This window comes from Periplaneta americana, unplaced genomic scaffold (assembly GCF_040183065.1).
Source record: "Periplaneta americana isolate PAMFEO1 unplaced genomic scaffold, P.americana_PAMFEO1_priV1 scaffold_21, whole genome shotgun sequence".
NCBI classification, from domain to species: Eukaryota; Metazoa; Arthropoda; class Insecta; order Blattodea; family Blattidae; genus Periplaneta; species Periplaneta americana.
Genome location: NW_027185502.1, coordinates 3,362,280 through 3,389,396, shown reverse-complemented (window position 1 = coordinate 3,389,396; position 27,117 = coordinate 3,362,280). Strand labels below are relative to the sequence as shown.

The following is a 27,117-nucleotide window of genomic DNA, read 5'->3' as shown; positions in this document are numbered from 1 at the left end:
GTGGATTGGGAGAGCTGCATTAGATTTTGGTACATACAAATTTCACTTTTTGATACCATTACTAATAAGTATAGGACAAAAATAAGTGCACTACGTATCGAAAAACCAAAACTTCCTGACTTCGTTGGGAGATGTCTGTGGCATCATTTGCTAATCGCTAAAAAAAAAAAAAAAACTAATACCATCGATTTCAGTCTGAATTTCAGATCGGCAGACACTCAACTTGCAATCTACTTGCAATCAAACTTATGTGTCATAGCTTCAACACATTTAAGTAAATTCGCAGAATACTTTTTGAACATGTTTTGTGTACTTTTAATCAAGCGTGGAGTGTCAAAAAATGCCACAATTTTCCAGTCATTTACTGTAAAGGAGGACTGATCTGTAGTAACTCCCAATAAATGATACGCTTTTTTATTGTTAGAGCCCTGATTAAAAACAGTAGCTACTACTTTTAAACCAATGCTTCTCAGCTTCTCTATTCCTTTGCCAATGAGTTCAACTAATGTATTGCCAGGGGTGCTTGAATGTGCTAAGAAATAGTCCAGAACTTGTTTGTAATTACTGCAAATACGTCCAACTATAAACACAAGACCTTGGTTGGCAATTCTGTCTGATGAATAATTGCTACAATATCTCTCGAAGCCATCTACGATGTCTTCATTACTATTGTAGCACAAGTTTGCTTTTAAAGACATTTCATCCCACATAAGGCAACATAGTTTGTCAGTCTCAGCCATCTTACTACAGGCATTCCTTAGTATGTCAAATAGTTTATCATTAAAACCAATATCAGTGATATACTTTTGCATTACTCTAAGCAATGTAGATTTTCAAGGGAAATTTAATAACTTCCTAATCATCCTATAGGAACTTGGGCTGTGTAAATAAATATATATTTTTATATTTTATATATTTTGATGTACCGAAGTACATATGATATTTCCATGCAGATATTCTGCGTCATCATATGATGAAAGAGTGATGGAACGGAGAAAAATTCTCTCCGGCGCCGGGATTTGAACCCGGGTTTTCAGCTCTACGTGCTGATGCTTTATCCACTAAGCCACGCCAGATACAACCCCGACGCCGGTTAGAATCGTCTCAGATTAAGCTCCATCTCTTGGGTTCCCTCTAGTGGCCGCCCTCTGCACTACGTCATAGATGTCTATGAACGCAGGACCGAAGTCCATACATGTGTTGAGGTGCACTCGAATGAGTGACTAGTTGGCCGGGATCCGACGGTATAGGTATTACGCATATCATATATATTTTGATGTACCGAAGTACATATGATATTTCCATGCAGATATTCTGCGTGGCTTAGTGGATAAAGCATCAGCACGTAGAGCTGAAAACCCGGGTTCAAATCCCGGCGCCGGAGAGAATTTTTCTCCGTTCCATCACTCTTTCATCATCTGTAAATAAATGTCAAGAGCCTTTGTTTTCATTTTCATTGACCACTGATTTCCTCTGTACACACCGTCCATCTGAAGAGATGCGTTTTCTTACCAGTTCATATAATGGCCCAGGAACCTTACTCTTTATACATGCAAGGGCAGTGTGTATCTTCAGTTCTTTCTGGGAAGTCTTGAGAACTCTTCCTCTCAGACGATGCAATTGTACTCAAAGACTGCGAATCTTTCTCCTCTTCGGCATTATTATCAATCTCCTCATGGTCTCCGGAGCTCGCAGTGGGTTGAGCAGCCTCTTCCCACTCCATGTGACTTGGCCCTGCAGAATCTGTATAAAACAAAACAGAAAATATATAATTATAAACTAACAGTAAGAGTAAGCAGGCCTATAACACCACAAATAGTTATGGGGTCTACTAAGCCCAATATGGGACTACATATCTTTTCCTATAAATAACAATTACAGAATCTCCAATTATGACAGAATTTATGAGCATAGTTCTGAAGCATTGAAATTGCATATCGTTGGCTTACTTTAAAAATCTTCTAACTGCATTTCAGGAAATTGCACAAAAGAATTTATTATTTTTATACCCCGGCTAACAATTGTTATGCATTTGTTGTACCGGTATACAAAATGTAGAAGCATTTTCATACTAACGAGATGTTATCAGCAGAAGCATTTTAAAAATAGTTACACAAAGATTTCAACATTCTGGAAAATTTGGACTTCGTTTTAGATACCTAAAAAGTATACGATTAAATAAGTTACCTTGACTTGATGGAGATAGCCTGAACTTTGCAAGGTATGACTTCTCTATTCAGATGTGTCCGGAGGGTACTTGTGAAATACTTATCTTCAAAGTGGTCCGCACACACCCGAAAGTTGTTGTACAATTTCTTGAGCACATTCGCCATTAGGTCTTCTCTGCCAATTGCTTCTAGCCATGCCTTGCATCTGAAATCAAAAGGGAGAATAAAATATAAATATAAATGGTGAGCACAGCAACACCATTTCGTGGTACTTTGTAAAATCACTCGAATAAGCTAGAAAATGAAAAGAAACTGCTCCAATGACCTTAAAGGTACAATACTAATTATTACTCCATTTGTAACGTATTTTTGGAGAAAAACACTCATCATTTACGACAATATTTTAATAGCAAAGCAGAAAAACTTGCAAAATTATAATTTAGAGAAACAGAAATAATGTCGTTTGCAACGTTTTCCCGCATAGCTATTCATTTGTAAAAATACGATGTGAATCAAACAAATTTAAATGTAGGCCTAATAAAAAATTAATATTGTTAGCCTTTTCATATGCCGAAAATTTGTAGTAAAATGGTGTACTACCGTGGCTTACTGCATCTGTTCATCAGGTAAGTTATTGTTAATTTAGACGAATACATATTACATAAATTAATATATACACACACCTAAATAACTTAAACATAGTATCCGGCAATTCATGCAATTCATCATGATGCACGTTGCTAGGAAAATCTACAATACATAAAATTAGTTTAAATGATAATATTAATACACTGTAAATGAAAACTCACCTTTCACTATCTCCCGGTATTTTGAAGAAACATTGGCAATTTCTTCGGGTGGCTGTCCTTCCGATTCTTGCACTCGAAATTTTCGCATTTTACATGTGATGGCATTTTTAATATAGCACAACACATCAAACAAATTCAGAAATGTCTTCCCTCTTCCCTCTTCGCCTTGCTTGTCGGGACTGACAACTTAAACCAAAAGCACGCATACTCATTTTCCATTTCTTGGAGTCTGATTTCAGTGGCGGAATGTTGGTAAGAAACGATGGTAGCTCTCATAGTGTTGGGTAAAGGAGTTTAGGAGCAGTTAACAGGGTAAAGGATAGGAATGAGCCCCTCTGTTATATTTCTAAGCCCTCTTGCAGAGGATATAGCTGTAAGACAGTTACGGGGGATTAAGCGAAGTACAAAGGGAACTAACCAAGCCCTAGTTTAGCCCTGTTTATTTCTTTATTTTTTTTTTTAGTTTTGAATGGTTTGTTTTCTTTAATTTAATTTGAATGATATACAACATAATATATTATAAAGATGGCTGATATGAACTTAATTTCATCGTTGTATTAATTCCAATGTTTTACTGTTTAAGAAAGTTCAATGTTACTGTGTTTTAAGTTTAGCTTTGATTTGTTTTTTAACTTTGTTTTGTATAAAATATAATTTATTGCATAACAAAGATGACTGATATGAGCTAATTGCAAATGATACATATTTGTTGTATGTTTTTTGTTTTCTTAAGATGGCATACTTGATATAATAATCGAAAATATACTGTATATAATCGATACTATGGAATACTCGGGGTGGGTCCTATAATGGATCTGTTCCAATGATAGTGTTGTGATGTCGAAAATCTGTTTTGGTCTCATCTTGAATATGGATTCTGAAGGATTTGGGGTTATTTCCAAGAAACCGTCGCTGAACGATTCACATTATTTCCAGGTTAGTTGAATCAACTCCTCTAGTGAGTGATATAAATCTTTAAAATGTATTTCTCTTTTTGTCTGCTAGGTGTCTCTCCCTTCTCTTCAAATCTTTTCTTCTTTTATACTTCACTCTACTCTACACCCTTTTTACTCCAATTCTGCCATCTAATTTATGTATCTCGAATTACATTATAGCCTACATTACAACATCATATAAATGCAACTTTTTACTTACTTTGATTTAGACGAGACAAGATTCGAACCTGGAACTTCCTGATCTATAGCACCACCCCTTAGGTTAATCGACCAAGTTAAACAGAAAATTCGATTAACCTTATATGTTATGATAGTGTCTTTTTGGAAATTAAAGTATGTATTTTAGAATTTATTGTTGTATCGAAATTATTTCCGATGTGGCAGAAGGACGAATATACAATATATTTAGACGAAAATTTTATGAAAATTGTATCATTATACGCCAATATTGAATAAACAATTCTCGTGACGTCATTGCTATAGCAACCTTATAAACATGCATTGTTAGTAGAAGTGCCACTTTCAAGTCATGGCTTTTAATTTACGCAAATTATATGAATGTTGTAGAGATATTGAAAGTTGCATAGAGTTCTGTGTCGTCCACAAATTATTGCCCAGCAAAGAAAATATCAAGTGTATTGATTGTGGAGCTGAAGGAAAAGTGGTGCAGCAGAAGAGAAGTAAGAATAAAAGTGTGCCGTATTGCTTGAAGTATAGTAGTTAGTTGTGCGATAGCAGTCAAGACCTTGTTTGAATGTAATAAACTGACTCTTGTCCAGAGTTTAACGTTTATTTATCTCCAGCTACTCCATATAAAGATCTTTGACGCTGCAATCAAAGCCGAAGTCGGTGCCAATACTGTTGTGGACTACTATAGATTTTACAGGGAAGTTTGCTATGTTATCATTACTAACAGTCAACAGAAGTTTGGTGGTGGACCAGAGCTCGGCAAAATACTGACATCCAGGTATTTCAAATATAAATTCAAAATAGCCTACTTCAAAGAATAGTATTTGAAATACAAATACAAAATACTTTAAAAAAATTAGGCCTAACCAAAATACATTTGTAGGCCTATTTTATATACTCAGAATACATTTGTATTTCAAATAATCAATGCTGTATATAGGCCTAAAGAAATAATATTACTAAAAATCTAAAATATTATATTAACATTAAAAGTATTTTTACCTCGGAAGTTTTCTATAAACACTGTAACTGAACAGTCAGCAATGAAAGTATGCTACATGTGAATAATTACTGCTCCCTTTCAAAGAAATCAGTTTCTCAAGAAGTTTATCAGATAAGGATCCCCTTGCTTGTGAAAGAATAAATCCTGCAAAACAGAACAGTCTTTCTACAGGCGCAGAGGAACACAAACTTGTATTATACTTTATAAAAGCTTGTTTCACTGTTGGGTAATTCTCTAGAGTGCACAGGGTTGTCCCTTTGCTATTTAAGAATTGTATGAAAGCTCATACTCCGCAGTAGACAAGTTCTTTTCTTTTTGCTTTTCAAAGTCTGTTGTACTTGAGTTGAAAACATAAGAATTGTTTTCATCGTCTGAACTAACCAAAGGTGTAGCAGAGAACTGCTCAGCTGATTTCACACACATATTCTGTATCCTCTTCTTATCATTTGGTGAGGCAGTGTCAGGTAGCCATCCATTTTAAATGATGGGTGGAAGCAAGCTGTCATAGCTCAATTGCTTTTGGGGTCAGATCAACATCGCTTTAAATCTTGATGAAAGCGAACTTATTAGGATTGGAGTTACTTGGAATAGATAGCAGAGTTTAGTAGGTAACAGAATATGTAATCTGTTTTTGAGGGAAATTAATGTGGACAAAAATTGACTGTAATAGCACGTCTTCTCATTTTGCATTAAATCAAGGGCTACAGCAGTTGGTTATCCCAGTGTTTCACATATATTGTTTGTATCACGTTTGAATTGCAATATTTGAGAGACTGAGTCATGAAGAGAATTCCATCGAGTTGGGCAAGGAAACTGTAATGAATATTTCAAGACATCTGATATAATTTCTGAGTATTTGAGTCTCCTAGACGCATTCCATAATGCTGAACATTTAGAGCAAGTGTTGGGTGATGGATCCTTGATGCTGTTGGAGATTTCTTTATGGCATTAACACTAGGAGGACCGGACCCGTCATTCTGCTGGGTACCACGTATTTAAATAATTATTATTCGAAAGCTTTTCATCCTATGACTCCCACAATTTACGACTTTTATTTTATCTTTGTGATGTATGATTCCTAAAAATATTGGATTTTTATGACTTTTCTAAAGGATGTTACAAGCAATTACTACTAGTAGCAACATCGCCCGTCATTCTGACGGGTTTCAAGTTTCAGACCGGCCGTGCCTGCATACCAGATGCGGTTCAAATTTTTATTGTTGCAGCAATGTTTAGATTTCATTCGACTCTGTGAATGAATTATGACTTCGGCAGGTCCTTTGTCGGTATCTAAAAATAAAATATTGCTCTCTGAGTGTGTGTTGTTTTGACAAGTGCGCGCTGTTTTCGTCGGCGAAAATTCAGTTTCACAAGGGCAGCCTCTGTTGACAAACGTTATTTGTCAGAAGAAGAAATCGACTATTTGATGAATATGTCTGGTAACGACTCAGAACGTGAAGATCCCCGTAATCTGTGCGAAATTGACGAAATCCACGAATTATGTGAAAATCAAAGTACAGACCACGCTGATAAGGACGCAGATCACGTTCCTAGCAGAGATGAAACTGGTGACTCTTCAGATGGAGATTCATCGCATGTGAGGCAAGATAATGAGCAACCAGAACAGCCAGCTGATACTTCATCTACAAAGGTAAGTTAGGCTATTTAATTTTTTATTATTAGGTACTTATTATTATTATTATTATTATTATTATTATTATTATTATTATTATTATTATTATTATTATTATCATCATCATTATTTATTGTTATTATTTATTCGTTGTCGTATTATTATTATTATTATTATTATTATTATTATTATTATTACTACCATCATCATTATTTATTGTTATTATTTATTCGTTGTCGTATTATTATTATTATTATTATTATTATTATTTTCATCACCATATTTCTTATAAATACCAGTAATATGTTATTTCAATTCTAATTACCACAACAGCACTGTGAAAAAATCTTTGTAACTCTAGTTCCTGGATTGAATTGTGTCTCTAACATAAAAGTATATAATTTATTAATTATGTTTTCAGCTGCTTCATTACCACTGGCTCCTAATGTTCCAACTACCAGAGGTGGCTGTGGCAGAGGCCGAGGACGAAATTGTTCTCAGGTAACAAACAATCCTGTCCTAGGAAATGTTGAGACTGCTGCTGATGGGACACAATGGATGTTATTCCTCCACAAGCTGCACCTGGAAGAAGAGCACGACAGAATATCGTGACAGAAGTCCCTGGACCTACAGGCCATGCGAAGAGGTCCGTCATAAATGGTAAGCACTCGAGTGCATGGAAACTTCTAATTGATGACTGCATGCGTCTGAATATAAAAAGATGCACTGAAAAAAGAGCATGTCAGGAATTACAAGATGACAGCTGGACCATTAGTATTGAAGCATTGGAAGCTGCTATTTCTCTTATGTATGTGAGAGGAGTATATGGCGCAAAATCTTTCTCCTAAAATTGTTATGGTCGCAGGTTTGGGGACCAGCATTTTTTCGAAACACCATGAGTAGAAATCAATTTAGTGAAATTTTGAGGTTTTTGCGATTTGACGAGAAAGCCACACAATCTCAGCTGCTACTCCTGTATGGAATACCTTCATTGCCAATTGCTTGTTATGTCACTGTGGATGAACAGTTGTTTCCTTGCAAGGCTCGCTGCCCATTCATGCAGTACATGAACAGCAAACCAGACAAGTTTGGAATAAAGTTTTGGCTGGCTCTTGATACAAGCTCTAAATACTTGGTGAACGGTTTTCCTTACCTTGGTAGAGATGAGGAGCGTCCTGCAGTGTACTGTTAGCAGAACATGTTGTAATGCGTCTGGCAGAGCCCTACCTTTCTAAGGGAAGAAATATTACATGCAACAATTTCTTCACGGCAAAATCTTGGAGAAAATTTGAAACACAATAGTATTAGCATAGTCGGTACACTGGAAACGTCTAGATGGGAAGTTCCTCCATCAGCAAAATCACCTACAGTGCCCTTGCACAGTACCACTATTTACAAGTCAGGTGACATGACCCTAACCTCCTATCAGTGTAAAAAGAACAAGAATGTGCTCCTGTTGAGCACAATACACAACACAGTTACCATCAATGAGCAGCATCAAAAAAAGCTACCTGAAACAATGATGTTCTATACTGAAACTAAGTATGGTGTTGACATCGTAGATCAAATGGCTCGACTTTACTCTGTGAAATACGGATGCCCTAGATGGCCTATGCAAGTGTTTTTCAATGTGCTGGACCTGGCCACAATCAACGCATGGATTCTGTACAGGAGGTAACAGGTGACAATGTGTCTTGGCACCAGTTCATACTCAAGTTGGGAGAAGAACTAGCAGCCAGATATGTAACCACTAGACCACCAGCCCCTCTTCCTGAAATAATTCCTCAGCAGCGCAATGTCCGCAAGACATGTCAGACTGGAGGATGCAGAGGGAAGAACAGAAGTAAAAATCAGTGTCAAAGTGCTTCAAGTACGTGTGTGGACCATGCTTAGCAAGTTCCGAGTTGTGCCTGTGTAAGGTGTTGTGATGCAGCCGGTGGCTTTGAATAAACAATCATGAAAGGAAGCTTATTTTTGTCTTTCTTGTTTATAGTGTAATGCATAGTGTTTAAATATGGAAATTATTTCTTTCATTTTTGTACTTAGATTTTTTAAGATGAGATCAATAGTTACTGAAATTTAAAAAATGTCATATCCTAGAGAAAAATCATACATATACTTTAAAAGCATTAAAAAATTATATAAATAAACATTCCTATTCAAAAGTGTTAAATATTTGGAAAGAAAACCTGTTAAACCTGCACCCGTCAAAATGACAGGTCCGGTCCTTGTAGGTAGACAGTATCTCTGGTCCTCCTAGTGTTAAGGAAATCAGTTGTGTCAAGAAACGTAAGTGTATGGCTAGCACATCTGAAATGGGTAGACAAATAAGACAAAAGTTCATTCTTCAAATCCAAACCCAAAACTTGAAGGACAATAAGAAGAAGAAAGTATTTTGAGTATTTGAAATACAAAATACATCAATTTTATGCATTTAAATACAAAATACTTTCGAAAATCCTTACAAATTACGAAATTCAAAGTATTTCAAATACTGTGTAAGACATGTAGTTGAGGTGAACGAATCACACTTATTTGTTAACAAAACACGAAAAGGAAGGCAGGACACCAACTGTTTGCCATTCACTTGGACGTGTGCCCCTCACTGTGGCTGTGGTGTGGGCATCTGTTTGCTGAAGTCAATGAAGATATGTTACACAGCTCCCTTTCTGGAACTCTTGTCAAATCTTTTGTAACAGGGTGTTTACAACCTAGAGCATATTCTTACTATTCCTCTGATGTTAATATTTTCGTTAGCAGTGTGAAGCTACTGTTTTCCAGGGTTTCCTCTGTTTATGTTTGGATCATTCACGTTGCCTTTGCTCTTTACAAGATTTTGATATCACAGTGTCTCCAGTCTTCTGGGATGGTGCTGGATGAAAAACATTCCTTCAGCAGTGATGTCCGGGTGTCTAGGCTGATTGCTTTATGTGCTCATTTGGACTGGCTGTGTGGTAGCATCCTTCACTTCTATGTAATGGGTGGGTGATTTTGAGTTCCTCTCTCCTATTTTCATTTTTGTGTTCAGTCTGTTGCTTTCTTGCCATTTTGTGAGAAGTGCATTTCCTGTATAGGATGTGAATTCCTTTTGTAGGGGGCAAGGGTTTTCTTTTCTGGGCAGAGAAAGAGTTTTTTATGTCTTCTGCTGCCAGATTAGCATCATTTTCGCTATACTCCGATTTAGTTGTCTTCGGGAGAATCTTATATCCTGTGTTTTTTCGCATAATTCAGTGGGTCCATTTTTGGAGGCTCTGCCTCTATGAAGGACGTTCAGTTGGCCTTACGTATCTCCGAACACTCTTTGTTGAACCAATGTTCGAATTTTATCTTGCAGTTGACTGTGGAGATACTCTGAATGTCTATTGTCATCTGGGTTTACATGTATGACAGCTTGCTATAGCATCACAGTAGATATAGACTCTGACAATTGATATGTGGTTCGTTTTAATTACGACGTTTTCTTCTGTATGGATTTTTATTGGTTTCCAATCCTCTCGTAAAAGCAAGAAACTTCACTGATGCGTACTATCGGTGACACACATCATCTGCCCTGAACCTTGGAGAAGTTAGGGGTGATTGTTTTGAGGGGTGTGAGGCTAACCTTGGAGCAAGTGGCTGGCTAACGGTACTTTTCGGGCGAATACACTCTGCTTAATGGGTCATTCCATGAAAATGCGACATTTTCACGAAAAATAAAAATCTCACGAATCTTATGATCCGAATTTTTTGAATCTGACAACACTGATTGTGTAACAACACGTAAGTGGGAGAAAAAGCGCCAAGAAGTTTGTGGTTTAAGAGCGCGAAATTATCTACTAGAAGTCACATATTTGAATACACATTTAAGGCAAATAAATCATTACTTATGTATGTTAAATTCAATTAATAATGAAGTACTGACCTTTGTTGATAATTATAATGCATAGAAACAGTAAAACAATGATTATTTCGTGCTTGATTACAATTATTACAAAGAAAGGTTGAGAGTTTGTGTTTCACGCTCAAATGGACATTTGTTTATATTTCTTCAAAACCATTTCATTTTTTAATGTTTCATAAATGTAAAAGTGAGGCACATCATACAACAATCAACTTCTACATCTTGATTACACGACTTTTAACACTGTATCACTTCGGAATATGTATTTTGTAAACTTTCTTGTGTTAAATTTCTATCGTACCTGTTAACATGTTTCGACCTTTTATGGGTCATCCTCAGAACTGGTCGTTGTTGGTCTTGGCGCCTCTTGTTTTGTTTCCTGTGAGGGTGCGTTCGTGTGATGTAGTGTAGAGTCAAAGAGTGTGTGTTTTCCGAAGTTGAGTTGTGTGTTGAGAATTTCATTGGGGTTTGGAATTGAATGGGTTACATCAGCTTCTTGTCTATGCGGATGACGTGAATATGTTAGGAGAAAATACACAAACGATTAGGGAAAACACGGAAATTTTACTTGAAGCAAGTAAAGCGATCGGTTTGGAAGTAAATCCCGAAAAGACAAAGTATATGATTATGTCTCGTGACCAGAATATTGTACGAAATGGAAATATAAAAATTGGAGATTTATCCTTCGAAGAGATGGAAAAATTCAAATATCTTGGAGCAACAGTAACAAATATAAATGACACTCAGGAGGAAATTAAATGCAGAATAAATATGGGAAATGCGTGTTATTATTCGGTTGAGAAGCTTTTATCATCCAGTCTGCTGTCAAAAAATCTGAAAGTTAGAATTTATAAAACAGTTATATTACCGGTTCTTCTATATGGTTGTGAAACTTGGACTGTCACTCTGAGAGAGGAACATAGGTTAAGAGTGTTTGAGAATAAGGTGCTTAGGAAAATATTTGGGGTTAAGCGGGATGAAGTTACAGGAGAATGGAGAAAGTTACATAACGCAGAACTTCATGCATTGTATTCTTCACCTGACATAATTAGGAACATTAAATCCAGACGGTTGAGATGGGCAGGGCATGTAGCACATATGGGTGAATCCAGAAATGCATATAGAGTGTTAGTTGGGAGACCGGAGGGAAAAAGACCTTTAGGGATGCCGAGACGTAGATGGGAGGATAATATTAAAATGGATTTGAGGGAGGTGGGATATGATGATAGAGACTGGATTAATCTTGCACAGGATAGGGACCGATGGCGGGCTTATGTGAGGGCGGCAATGAACCTTCGGGTTCCTTAAAAGCCATTTGTAAGTAAGTAAGTGTTTTTGTGTGTCTGTATATTTCATATTGTTCTAATGTGTTTAGTTTCTGGCTTTTTGGTTGGATGTGTAGTAATTCCATGTCTGTGTTGATGTCTCTGTAGATCATTTGAAACACGTTACAAGGAACACATCACAGCCATAACAAAATTACAAAACACCTCCACATATGCAGAACATCAAAAATGCTAACCACACCTACAAAGACATCAACACAGACATGGAAATACTACACATCCAACCAAAAAGCAGAAACTAAACACACTAGAACAATATGAAATATACAGACACACGAAAATACACCCCAATGAAATTCTCAACATACAACTCAACTTCGGAACACACACACTCTTTGACTACACTACATCACACGAACACACCCTCACAGGAAACAAAACAATAGGCGCCAAAACCAACAACGACCAGTTCTGAAGATTACCCATAAATAGGTCGAAACATGTTAACAGGTACGATAGAAATTTAACACAAAGTTTATAAAATACATATTCCGAAATCAACTTCTTATATGGACAACATTTTGATTTATGTACAAACGAAGAAAAATGTTATGTTCATGTGTGACCAAATTTTATCCTAAAATCCAGTTACAGTTGTTATTCTTATTGGAAGTCTTTATGCCTAAACATAATTAGTAATGAAATTTCAAATACTTATTGTTGATTTAGATAATTTTGTGTGTGTGTGTGTGTGTGCACACGCACCTGTGCGTTTTTTTCAGTGTACATATACTGTAGGTTAAACACTCTTGAAAATAAGTGTTCCATAACTGTTGTAAGGGGGAAAAGAACTGGTCACGCTACCCCATTATCTTCTGGCCTAGTTGCCTCATAAGTGGTGCCTTCTTGGTATCACTTGTGAGGTTCACACCTTTCTTTGGACAGTTGACTAAACAATAACAATTGTCAAAATATAGTGTGTAGGCCTAAAATTAGCATAAAACATTTAATTTATGCCTAGAGTTCGTATAAAATATTTATTAATTTTTAATTCCTTGAATTAAAAACTTAAAAAATTGCTTTATGTTAATTTATTTCATATAAAAAAAAAAACAAGCTTATACAGTACATTTTTATGGTAAGTAGATAGCCACCATACTAGGCCTATGTATAAATAAATTGACGTGATTATTTGCACATTAGATAAATGGTACTAAATTTCTGATATTAATTTAAAATCGTTTTATTTAATAACATCAATTAACTCACCCTAGGTATCATTTAGCAATTCTAAAACATAGGCCTTTTTAAATCTATATTAGTTGTTCTATTGATATAAATGTTTATACATTTTGAACATTTTTTGATTTTATTTTCAAGAATTAAGTTGGGCTGATTACTTGATTGGGTTTTTCCCGAGGTTTTCTCCCACCGTAAGGCGAATGTCGGGTAATCTATGGCGAATCCTCGGCCTCATCTCACCAAATACCATTTCGCTATCACCAATCCCATTGACACTAAATAACCTAGTCGTTGATGTAGTAAAAAAATGACATCAAATATACAGGTGAAGTTACAAAAGCTTGTGATGGCGAAGAAGTGAAAGTGTGTGTGATGTCCAAGGAAGGGAAGTACTACAAATGGCTGACACATTGGTATATTCGTCATGACATTATACAGGAACTATCACCACATATGGTTGTAAACCGTGGACCGTGCATTTTAGTGTAATCTAGTGTTGTTTTGTATAACAAGAAGTGTAGGCATAGTATACAAGTCTTTAGAAGAAGTAATGTATTATACTTACTTACTGGCTTTTAAGGAACCCGGAGGTTCATTGCCGCCCTCACATAAGCCCTCCATTGGTCCCTATCCTGAGCAAGATCAATCCAGTCTCTATCATCGTATCCCACCTCCCTCAAATCCATTTTAATATTATCTTCCCATCTACGTCTCGGCCTCCCAACTAACACTCTATATGCATTTCTGGATTCGCCCGTACGTGCTACATGCCCTGCCCATCTCAAACGTCTGGATTTATTGTTCCTAATTATGTCAGGTGAAGAATACAATGCGTGCAGTTCTGTGTTGTGTAACTTTCTCCATTCTCCTGTAACTTCATCCCTCTTAGCCCCAAATATTTTCCTAAGCACCTTATTCTCAAACACCCTTAACCTATGTTCCTCTCTCAAAGTGAGAGTCCAAGTTTCATAACCATACAGAACAACCGGTAATATAACTGTTTTATAAATTCTAACTTTCGGATTTTTTGACAGCAGACTGGATGATAAAAGCTTCTCAACCGAATGATAACAGGCATTTCCCATATTTATTCTGTGTTTAATTTCCTCCCGAGTATCATTTATACTTGTTACTGTTGCTCCAAGATATTTTAAGTTCGTGATTTAGCAGTTACATGTACTAAACAAGTGTCTTAATTATATGGAAAACAAGTGAATGCATTTATGTCATTTGGCACAATAATATGAACATTTTCCATTTTGGTAATAAATCAAGTGGCATACAATATTTCATATTTTTACATTATTAATTATTCCTTTTCATTAAGAATTTGTGTTTATATTTAGGAATGCTTATGTTAAAAGACAGTAATATATTTTTTATGAACTACTAAGTATTCAATTAAATATCCTGCAAAGATCATAGTTAATTACTTCAAAAATGTTATGTGTGTAACTATGGAATGACCCTTATCCCCTTTCTAGGCCTATTTTCTTCAAAAAACATTTCTCTCCATTTATATGTGGAAGATGGAGGTGAACATTTTTCTCTAGTTAATAGAATTGCTGATGTAAATATATATTCAGGGCTAAGACGTAGCAATAAAATTTTCGTGTGTAGAGTTTGCATATATAGAGAGACTAAGTGTATCTCTAAGCGTATCTGTATATAGCAACTAAATTTAGACTTAAGTGTACCTAATCATGCCGGCTCCTAAGAAAAAGAAGGTAATTCATTCTCAAGTACGTGAAGTAATAGCGAAAGTAATAGAAACGTGTGATAATGAAGCCAAGAATAAGAGTCTTACACATTTAGTTACTCAGGCACTAAACACGCAGCATATTACTGCACACTGGTTTGTCTGAATTTACGTTAAAACAAATTAGAAAAGAAACCGGGATTGCCCCAAAGAGAACTGGAAGGGTTATTGTCAACATACATTAAAAGTGGAGAGCCAATATAGATTTCGGCATAATACTGTGCCTGCAGTAGTGGATAATCTGATTATTTCTTTGGATAAAGAAGACGATAATGATGATAGGAGCAATGATGATGATGATGATGATGATGATGAAAGTGATTCAAAATTAGCTACCTACTCCATTGTAATGCGACACAGAATTGGTCAGTCAATGTTTTTATAATGCATGCCACATTGTATTTCTATTTTCAAACTTTCTCTCTCTCCATCCACTCCCTCCACTACTATTACGAAACTACCCCCAACTCCGCATTCCTTCCAGGGCAGATGAGCTGCCTCTTTGATTTTCTTGGGTGAGTGCATGAACTGCATAAAGGCCTGGTAGATCAACTATATTTACTAGCATGGTTTCTGTTAGCATTGTAAGTCTTAGTCTTCAGTAATGTCCTTCGACGACATTGTGAGGGCGTTTATTAATCCTATGTTGTACAGCATTATTCAGTTAGAATTTGCTTAAATTTGATTTCTCCTCAAAGTCATGCGCCATTAAACTGTTGTTGATGAAAAATGAATTGCCTTACATAGACTCCCTTTGGCCAGAAGTCTTCTTCAGTGATTCTGTCATACTCTTCGCTTTACCTGGAAGGACGTTGTTTATACCTTCATGGTTTTCAGCTGGATTATAATTATTGTTCTCCATCTTGACTGGTGTTCACAGTCATGAAACTCGAATCATTTAATGTTGCCTTTGTGATGACCAGTAAGCTTCGTTCTATGTAGTTCGGTCAGAAAAGACAGTAGATAATAAGCACATGCTAGTCATGACTACACTTAATAAACAATTCTTATTGCAGAAGACTTTTTCTACAGTATTTTGATACGAAGTTAATCCTAAAATGACTCCCTGCAAAGGGTCAGTATGCAGTGCTTTTAATTGTAGCAACAACCAGGGGAAAACGCCAGAACTCTCATTTTTTAGGTTTCCTAAGGACCTTGTAAGGTGAGTAAACGCTGTAAAATGATTTTGATTTACTTTATTGTGTATATTAGTTGGAATTTTACACTATACATACTGTTATCCAGGTAGACTGCAACTAAATCTCACTGGAATGTCTCAATGACCACTTTACGAAAACTCACCATACAATCCCTAGCTCCATTGACAAACAGCAAACAATTGCTGAACTTTAACCTAAGGACCATCTCCTCAAGAGAAAAATTTTACTTTTCGTACATTACACAATCTGACGTAAAGAAAGCCTTGAAATGAAACACAACTACCAGACCACGGCAACATTTCGTTATTAAACAAAATAATGGAGGTAATATTACCGACTGTGACTCACATTTTCAATGCCTCAATTATGACTTCGACTTGCCCACAACAATGGAAAGTCACTTTTGTCCACCCACTTCCCAAGACTAAACCACAGACATCTCATGACCATAGACCTATCATCATTCTGTCTTATCCAAAGCATTGTACACAAGCAACTGACAGACTACTTAAACAAGTACAAACTTTTCTACTCAAGTTTCAGGGTCAGACATAACACAAGTGTTGCATTACTTAAAGTCATGGAAGATCTGTGTGAGGCCTGGGACAGACGTAAATTGACAATAATGACTTTACTTGACTTCACAAAGCCTTCAGTTCTGTAGACGTTGACCTGTTAATCTGTAAACTCAGACGCCTACACCTAGAAGAACATGTCCTGTGGTTTGCCTTACACCTTAATGGCTGCCAACAAAATGTGATAGCTGGAAATTAAAGTACTGGTACTGCCGACACCATTTCTACGCAGACGGCCTTCAAGTATACATAAAATTCCACACTGACAAAATAAATGATGCAATATCTAAAATTAATGACGATCTCGACTCAATTTGGATATGGACACGGAAATTCCGACTTAAACTAAATCCATAAAAATCACAGTCAATAATTTTATTGTGGTCATTGACGTTTGTTAAGCACTATTACTATATCAAATGTGTCTCCGATTAAAATAAATGGCACCGAAATTCCGTTCAGTAAATAATTGAAGAACCTTATATGGATAAAAGTTTAAATTGGAACATTCAAGTTGCAGAAACTTCTAAGAAAGTATTCTTACTAATCCACTTGTTTAAGCGATTGAAGAACTTTCTACCCTTTTTCCTGAAAAAGATTTTAGTGCAAACACTCATGATGCGCCACTTCAATTACTGTGATATTCTGTTTACTGGTCTAAGTGTTACTTTGATGCAGAGACTGCAATGTTTTGCCTGCAATATTCGCCGGGCTGATCACATAACACCATCCCTCGAAATGTTGTCCCGGCTCCATCTAGAAGATCACAAAAACATCCACTGACATTTCCTCTTCTTTCATGTATTGCATTTCTCCACTCTTGTCTATCTCGTTTTCAAAATTTATCCACCCACATAATCTAGACACACGATTACAGCACTCCTCAGCATTTTCCTTGCCGCCGAACATCCTCATACTCATCTTCTTTCAAAGTGGCTGTTCCTCAACTCTGGAATTCCCTACCGAGTAATGTCAGACATCAAACCAATTTAAGAATCGACTAAGGAAATATTTTTCAAGCAGTTCTCGTTAATAATAGTTGTTTCAAGTTTCCCAATGTTTAATGGTTATACGGATAAATATTTAAGTCACCATCAACCAAGTCTCAAGCACGCTGTGTTACTTCTGTGTGCACGGTGCAGGATCTTTGTCGGCGCAGAATGTATTGCAGTGGTAGCCTGCTTGCCTCTGTAATCTGTAGTTGAGTTTACCATTACGCTGTAGATGATCGGATGGTAAAGAAGAATACATCATGCGCTTTGATAAACAGCTTGTGCCAACACTAAATTACGCCTAAAGCCTAATAGTACATTATGCAACGAGCCTATAATGATAGTAATTAAGAGGCGAATATGTTTGTTTATGAAACGAGCGCAAGTAAGTTTCATAATTTTCATACGAGCATCTTAATTACCATTATAGGCAAGTTTCATACGACTTTTTATGCTCGACCATATTTCTAACTTGAAATTATTCAGAAGTATTCATTTTATTCATATCTTACTGAAGAGTGGAAGTGACCTTGTGCATCGCTCGTAAATTGTGAGATGTGCGCAGACGCGAAAGTATTGATTTTTTCCGAGGAACAATAATGTCATTGACCTTGTTATAATCTACAGAATAACTTACTTACTGGCTTTTAAGGAACACGGAGATTCATTGCCGCCCTCACATAAGCCCGCCATTGGTCCCTATCCTGAGCAAGATTAATCCATTCTCTATCATCATATCCCACCTCCCTCAAATCCATTTTAATATTATCCTCCCACCTACGTCTTGGTCTCCCTAAAGGTCTTTTTCTCTCCGGCCTCCCAACTAACGCTCTATATGCATTTCTGGATTCGCCCATGCGTGCTACATGCCCTGCCCATCTCAAACGTCTGGATTTAATGTTCCTAATTATGTCAGGTGAAGAATATAATGCGTGCAGTTCTGTGTTGTGTAACTTTCTCCATTCTCCTGTAACTTCATCCCTCTTAGCCCCAAATATTTTCCTAAGCACCTTATTCTCAAACATCCTTAACCTATGGTCCTCTCTCAAAGTGAGAGTCCAAGTTTCACAACCATAAAGAACAACAGGTAATATAACTGTTTTATAAATTCTAACTTTCAAATTTTTTGACAGCAGACTGGATGATAAAAGTTTCTCAGCCGAATAATAACAGGCATTTCCCATATTTATTCTGTGTTTAATTTCCTCCCGAGTATAATTTATACTTGTTACTGTTGCTCCCAGATATTTGAACTTCCCCACCTCTTCAAAAGATAAATTTCCAATTTTTATATTTCCATTTCGTACAATATTCTGGTCACGAGACATAATCATATACTTTGTCTTTTCGGGATTTACTTCCAAACCTATCTCTTTACTTGCTTCCAGTAAAATTCCCGTGTTTTCCGTAATCGTTTGTGGATTTTCTCCTAACATATTCACGTCATCCGCATAGACAAGCAGCTGATGTAACCCGTTCAATTCCAAACCCTCTCTGTTATCCTGGACTTTCCAAATGGCATATTCTAGAGCAAAGTTAAAAATTAAAGGTGATAGTACATCTCCTTGCTTTAGCCCACAGTGAATTGGAAACGCATCTGACAGAAACTGACCTATACGAACTCTGCTATACATTTCACTGAAACACATTTTAATTAATTGAACTAGTTTCTTGGGAATACCAAATTCAATAAGAATATCATATAAAACTTCTCACTTAACCGAGCCGTATGCCTTTTTGAAATCTATGAATAACTGATTCACTGTACCCTTATACTCCTATTCTTTCTCCATTATCTGTCGAATACAAAATATCTGGTCGATAGTTGATCTATTATGCCTAAAACCACACTGATGAGCCCCAATAATTTCATCTATAGCCTATATGGAGTTAATCTTCTCAAAAGAATATTGGACAAAATTTTGTACGACATCAACAAAAGTGATATTCCTCGAAAGTTACTACAGTTAGTCTTGTCCCCCTTCTTAAAGATAGGTACGATTATGGACTCCTTCAATTGATCTGGTACAATTTCCTTTTCCCAAATAGCAAGTACAAGCTTATAAATTTCTTTAGATAATACGCTTCCACCCTCTTGTATTAATTCTGCTGGAATTTGATCGATACCTGGAGACTTATAATTTTTCAGATTTTCTATCGCAATTTCGACTTCAGAAAGAGTGGGTTCGGGTTTAAATGGCTCAGCAATTTGTATTTCAATTTCGTCCCGATCATTTGTATTTGGCCTATGTATATTTAGTAGTTGTCCAAAATAGTTTTTCCATCTGTTCAGGATTGAATGAGCATCTGCAAGCAAGTCACCATTCTCATCCTTGATCACGTTTACCCTTGCCTGATATCCATTCTTGAATTCCTAACATGAATAACATGAACTAATTTTGATATAACCTGGAAATTGATTTAGAATTGGAAAACGAGATGACAAATAATTGAATTTATTTGAATATTATTTACAATTAACACTAATTATTATAGTAACAGAACATAACCTTCTGCGACAGTTTTGGATTTCCAGCCTCTGTGACATTTCCCTCGTCTTTCGATTGCATATCCGAGAATAATCGAAAACCTGAACTTTAATGAATAGGTGTACTTTAATGACATGCATTAAAGGACTGCTACCAGGTGTATAATTACTACATTCGGCATGGTCGAGCATAAACAACTAAATGCAAATAGCCTACATTATAGAAATACAAATACATTGAACCAATATAACTATAATTGTAGCATATACTTGCAACATCTTTTTAAGTGTAGTTATATAAGAAGGAAACAATACATTGTCAGTGAAAGTTAGCAATTTATAAATGAAGCTCCTACACACTGGGCATGTTGTAAAATATAAACAAAACATATTGACAAATTCAACGATAATATTGGAAAGATGGTTTCAAATTAAAGTGATCTAAATTGTGCAATGGATACATATCTCAATTAAGAGTCACACTTTCAGATTTAATCGGCACACACTCTTGCTTTTTGACATCTTTTGGTTTATACGAAATGAACTATATTTGGACATAATGAAACACAACTCTGAACCCTTAATGCACACTTTGAGTTATGATCACTGAGGGTGGCTCTTTCAGGGCCTTTGTTACGTTTCATAGCTGAAAATGAAGCTTCACACACAGAGGCCGAAGCAAACATTGAAATTAAAGATGCCTCAAGCCTATGGAGACGAGGGAATCTTGATTTACGAAATGGGCTGTAAAAGTCTAGCAAACTACGTCTGTTCCTGTGACTGTCAGCCAGCTCAATGGCACATTTCAAGTTGTTTAGTTCAGTTGGACATCTTTGGGAGTATCATCAATATTTATTGTAAACAGTGTAGCAAATAGATCGAAATCCGTTTTTAGGCGACTTAAATCTTGAAATCTGTCTTCAAAGTCATTCATAAGAAAACAACTGGAGATTTTCAAGATAACGGCCCGTCTCTAAGAAATCAGAGTCCCGGACCACACATGCCTACCTGAGAATGACCAGGATCGCCATTGGACAGTCGACATTCCCATAATGGCAGCATATTGTTTAAAGCTTGATACTGCACAACATAATTATCTGTGATCAATTTGTATTTTCCAGCTGTGCAACAAGTTCTCCACTCATTTCCAGAAACAAATTTATCTCTTCCAATAATTCGAAAAATCTGCACAGAACTTTGCTACATTCCATGAAGTCTGTTGCTTCCCATTCAGAATTAAAATTGTTTGTTGGTGTCAGAGGCCTTCACTTTAACGCGTTTCTTTCCATGACAAACAGGCATCGACCTACGAGACGCCTCTACTACCGAGAAGATACTGTACACGTTACAGCTCCACTCGCACTGTGCTCAGTACCTGCACATAGCACCGCGTGCAGTCAGTTGGTTGTCAATGATTTGAGTTTTCTCATTATTATTATTATTTCTTATCAGTGGTTATTAAGTTACTGTCTCACAAACATTACTTATCTACTTATGGCTTTTAAGGAAACAGCAGGTACATTGCTGCCTCACATAAGCCCTCCATCGGTCCCTGTCCTGTGCAAGGTTAATCCAGTCTCTCATCATATCCCACCTCCCTCAAATCCATTTTAATGTTATCCTCCCATTTACGTTTCGGCCTCCCCAAAGGTCTTTTTCTCTCTGGCTTCCCTCTAACCTTCATTGTTTACTTTTACTTTCATTATTCACTTTCATCTTGTTTTACGACCTAGATATTACTGTAATGACTACTGTAACCTTATTGTATTCAATTAGAATTGGAGTGTGGCTGGGTGGAAGAGAAGGCCTACTGGCCTTAGCTCTGCCAGATTAAATAAATAAATTATTATTACTGTAATATGGATAACATTACAGTACTGGTAATGCTGTAAATCTCATTTTGGGTTTTCTATAGCACACGACACTGAAGGTTTTTTTGACAAAAAAAAAAATGGAAAAATGGTGTAATTTTCAGAGAGAAGGTAGACCTAGTTAGGAATATGAAGAATTCATATAGGACGTCAGTTGGCTTTAAAACATTAGAAAATAAACTGACCGGCAAAAAAGTGGATCACTTTGTAAAAATCGAATCATCTATAATAAACCACCAATTTAGAGAGAGTATTATTAAATTGAATAGGTTTTATGACCAAAGAGAAATGTATTCATAGGCGGAGTTATGATGGAGGGGCATGGGGGGGCACTGTCCCCCAAACTTGTCTAAACTCTTTCTTTTATTAACGTTACAAAATATTGAATTTTCTTCTGTTTATGATTAAGTAATGTCTTCAGATCATTGTCTGGACAATATTTATTTTAAAATTTTGAATGTATAAGAATTTCTATCCTCATTTGTGGAATGGAAGCATTGTAATGTTTCTTTTGTAACATCCTGTACTCGTGTGTTAAAAGTCTGCAGGTGTTCAACCGCCACAGAGAAATATGAATAACATATTGCACAAAAATGCAGAAAAAAGAAAAGTGATCTGAGTATAATGTGTAAACTTAAAGACGAGATTAAATAAAATAATTCTGTGGTGTTCAGGTAAGTCATTTGTTTGTGCAGATGGAATTTTGTTCCCCAGATGAACACTCAGTTAAATTATACAAGTGAGTGTGCAAAAATCAAAAGAATACTAGCAGTTGATGTGTTTTATTTGTGTAGAAACTTGTTTGCAATAAGGGTTCCAAGTTTAATTTTAATTTGTCTCCAAACTCATTTTTATGACTTGTCTCCCTGTACCCAAACAACACAAAATTAGATATCTTCAGGAAAGCTAAAGATAAAAATATTTCTTTTAGCAGTGATACCGGTACGTAGTTTTATTGATGTATGCATGTGTTTGTGTACAAGAGAGAAAAAGAGGGAGATTGTTTTAAATTATGCCCTATTATAATTTATAGCAGATCTACAGTTCAAGCCCTATACTAATAAATGGTCATAATCTGATACGCTGTACTGTACCACGGTCAAGCTACAATGAGGGGAGGACGTAATTTTTTTTAGTAGGTTATTTTACGAAGCTTTATCACCATCTTAGGTTATTTAGCGTCTGAATGAGGTGAAGGTGATAATTCCGGTGAAATTAATCCGGGGTCTAGCACTGGTAGTTACCCAGCATTTGCTCATATTGGGTTGAGGGAAAACCCCGGAAAAAACCTGAACTAGGTAACTTGTCCCAACTGGAAATCGATCCCGAGCCATCTGATTTTGCGGCCAGATGCGCTAACCGTTACTCCACAGGTGTTGACGGGAGGACGTAAATGATGACACCATAACTGCGTTATGGGAATTCTATGGTTTTGCTTTGTCCCCCAAGGAAACTGTTCTCTCTCCGCCTGTGGATGTATTCAACATTTTTGGAGATGAACATAATGTTATAAAATGCCAGACCACCTCGTGAGCCACTTTGTATCCCTAACCTTTAGACTGTATGATTTATGATTTTACGACACAGACCAGTAATAAAACTTTCATGTTTTACAATTGTGTGGTGGCCCTATTAATGAATTATCAATGCATCGCACATTGTCTGTCGTAAATCAAAATGTTTCTTCAGTTTCAGTTTTCAATTTGATAAGTTAAAATGCCTCTTATTTGAGACGACATTACGAGAGCTGTCATGTTTGTTGAAGATGGATGAATTATTCTTTATGCGGTTAGTGCTATCGTAGAAGCATTCTATGTGTCCTACAGTGATTCTGTGAACTGAGAACCAACCTCAGACAACCAGAATCAGGCCGTGGTAGATCTACATCAACCAAGGAGGACAGGTTTCTGATTCTCTGTATCTTGCGATATCTCCACACGACTGCGGTCCAGGCCAGAAAGCATCTTGAAACAGTGAGGAACATCACTGTGAGGAGAGAAATGGTACACGAAGACTCCAGGAAGCCAATTTGGCCTCAAAAAGACCTGTAATTTCACCATCAGCACAGGGCAGTGTGATTACAGTGCATGCGCCAACACCAGAATTGGACTGTGGACTAGTGGTCAGTGGTGCCGTTCACGGGTGAATCGCGATTTTGCTTTCGGTTATCTGATGTTAGAGAATGAGAGAGTGGGGAGCAATATTTGCCTTGCAACTTTCCCGAAAGAACGCTGTTTGGATGGTTCTGTCATGGTTTGAGCGATATCAGTTTTTGAACTCAAGCAAAACTTGTTTTCGTCGATGGAGGCGCACCAATATATAGTGGAGGTGTTAGCGGACCGTGTAATTCCCTTTGCATAACTATCCCCCTCCATGCTGCTCACTGCCTTCGTGACATCGGGATGCAGCCGGACTTAAATCCTATTGAACATCTGTGCATATGTAGGAGAAGTGGAATCTCAGGATCTGGTGGTTAGCATGGAGGACACAATACGCGCACAGTAACAGTTACAGTGGCTTAATCATTTGTTAATGTAAGCCACAAAATGGATTACTTGAAATTTTGTGTAAATTACAACACTTTAGAACTTAAAATAAACTGCAAACAAAAAGCATTTTGATGACGGGATGAAGTGCACAGGTTACATGTTTTTTTCATTTTACAATATGCCTTAGTCAGAATGAAGAAAAAATAACCTAAAGCATAAGCTATAAAATGATTATAGTTCTTTAAAATCTTAGGTGATCCACTTTTTTGCTGGCCAGCGTAACTAAAAATTGGAAAGAACTGATCAGTGTAGGTAACCTAAAAGTGACTGTTTAACACGCAAAATAAAGAGGTAGAACACTTAAAAATGAACGCAAAACGTACATTTCACTTCACTTAGTATATGCAAGGCATACCAAAAGCCTAAACTAACCTGTCACAGATTTCCACACTACAGAACTTAGAAAAATGCAAGTTGGAAATTTCAGTGTCCCGTGCTATAGAAATGCAGACTAATCTAATCTAATGCTTTTTTTTTTTTTTTTTTCAGGAACAGATTGTGGTTGATAAACCTTGGAAGGAAAGATTTAATGGATAAGAGTATTGACTATTTATATAATAATATAAAACTGTGCTCTAATCATTTCGAAGATGGGCAGTTAGGAACACTAATAGGAACAAGTTAGTGTGGAATGCTGTTCACACTATTCGATATTCCTAATCCGCCTCCTCCAGTAAAAAGAAAACTGAGCACCAGAAAGTATGAAGTATTGCGGAAAAAGTTACGTCAATCCTTTAATGGTGACTCTTTACTGCAAGATTGTGCGTCAGCTGAACTTGATGACTTTACCAGTGATCTCCCAAATAAAATGTGTGATGCTTCCACACAAACAGAGCTTTCTTTGAATGAAAATGACATTATGCTAGCTATGTTACGAGAAAAGTATCAATATAAATCATTAGAAGTTGCTTGGCTCCGGAAAAAATACAAGGAAGTCAAGAGAAATCGGTGTGTGCGTGCAGTTTCAAGAAAAGGTACAGAAAAATAGACAAAAATGCAGTGCTAGTGGATAGTTAATGTTAGATGTAAATGTATTACATTTCATTTATTGATAAGCAGTGTACCTTTGTGATAAGAAAGAAGTCAAAAGATGTACAAAATTATAAGTAGGCCTACATAGCTGCCTGTGTAGGTTAATACAGTTTATAAGAATAAACAAGTCATGAGTTGAGTAGAAGGTATGAATATGAAGAAATTTTATCAGTTCTGTTCTGAACCTTTTTTCAAAGCTTTAAGATAATTAGACAGTGCATTGAAGACCGTGATGAATGAACAGTGAACTCTTTGTTTATGTAACAGACTAACAGAGGACAGATGGAGATAGGATTTATTTCTTCCATTAAAATTATAAATGTATTGATTACTAAATACTAAAAATATCTTAGTTTGTAACATAAAACACCATCAGGGAAAGAATGTATACTCACAAAGTGAGGCCAATACCATATTTCTGTAGTTTAGAAAATAGGCTATTTTAAAGATATGATGTGAAGGCCTTGATGATGTTACAAACATATTTGTAACCAATATAGTAGCCATATTGAATTAAATACAGTCTCCATTTTTGTAATAAATTTTATGAAATTCACATGATGTAAAATATAATTACCAACAAAACTTCCAAACGTTATATACCACAACATAACCGAAAAAGCCATACATTACAAAAAAAAAAAAAATCCTGTTGTTTTCATAAATTTTCTTACGTCTTCCATCCCATTTGAGCTAGGTAGGCTGTCTCTCTTGCTTTGCTTAATGCATTATGCAATGGAGATGGTGGCAGCAGAGTGACCGCCATATTGTCAGATGGAGATGCTAAAAATCGCAACATTTGGCTCAACTCAACATTTATGACGATACCAAATTATGAAAGGGGAGTGCATAAACCATGTCGCCAAGTGCATGGGCACAGGACTGAGAAATTAGATCAGAGAGTGGGAGGTAAATGCATAACACTTGGAAGAAGAAAGCAGAATGGAAAAACAATTTCAGCTCTCACTAATTACTATAGAGCTGCAAATTGTAAGTGGCATCCTTGATGTACAGGAATGCAACTCTGTCTCAATGCATGTCAACTGACTAGAAACCAAGTCATGATCACTGTCCGATTCCTAACAGAAGCCAGGTTAAGGGAGAGGAGTCTCAGAGTCACACAAAATGAAACACCAGTTGAGCTCTGAAGTAGTGACAAAGTTTCTCACTATATCAACATTTGGCATGTAATGAAATTCTAGCCAGGTGTACACAAAATACAGATGAATGTGTTCATTCAGTAATCTGGGCCACATGTCCAGAACAAATATTTGTTTCAAAGAAACGGATTGATTTTGCAGTGACAAATAGTGAGCTGACAGAGGTAGCCCAAATTGTATACAAGAGACATGACGAAAAGAGAAAATGTATAAGCAAATGGAGAAGCTCTGAAAAGAGAACGAGAATACAGAGAGCCATAAAACATGCAGAGGATGAAACATATGATCCTGGGCAGTTGTATGAGTTCACTTGCTGCAGGGTATTTTACAAATTGCCATTTTTCTCAGGATGACATTTTCACATC

At 36.4% G+C, this 27,117-nt stretch overlaps 1 long non-coding RNA gene across 1 annotated transcript in view; it reads left to right on the top strand.

Moving 5' to 3' along the window:
* LOC138693788 (uncharacterized) overlaps nucleotides 1–26,189 on the top strand; it is a 64,155-nt gene extending 37,966 nt beyond the window's left edge. The window contains exon 3 of the long non-coding RNA XR_011330444.1: nucleotides 25,050–26,189. This is a non-coding gene — a long non-coding RNA (uncharacterized lncRNA). The remainder of the gene's footprint in view (nucleotides 1–25,049) is intronic.
* Nucleotides 26,190–27,117: the final 928 nt, after the last annotated feature.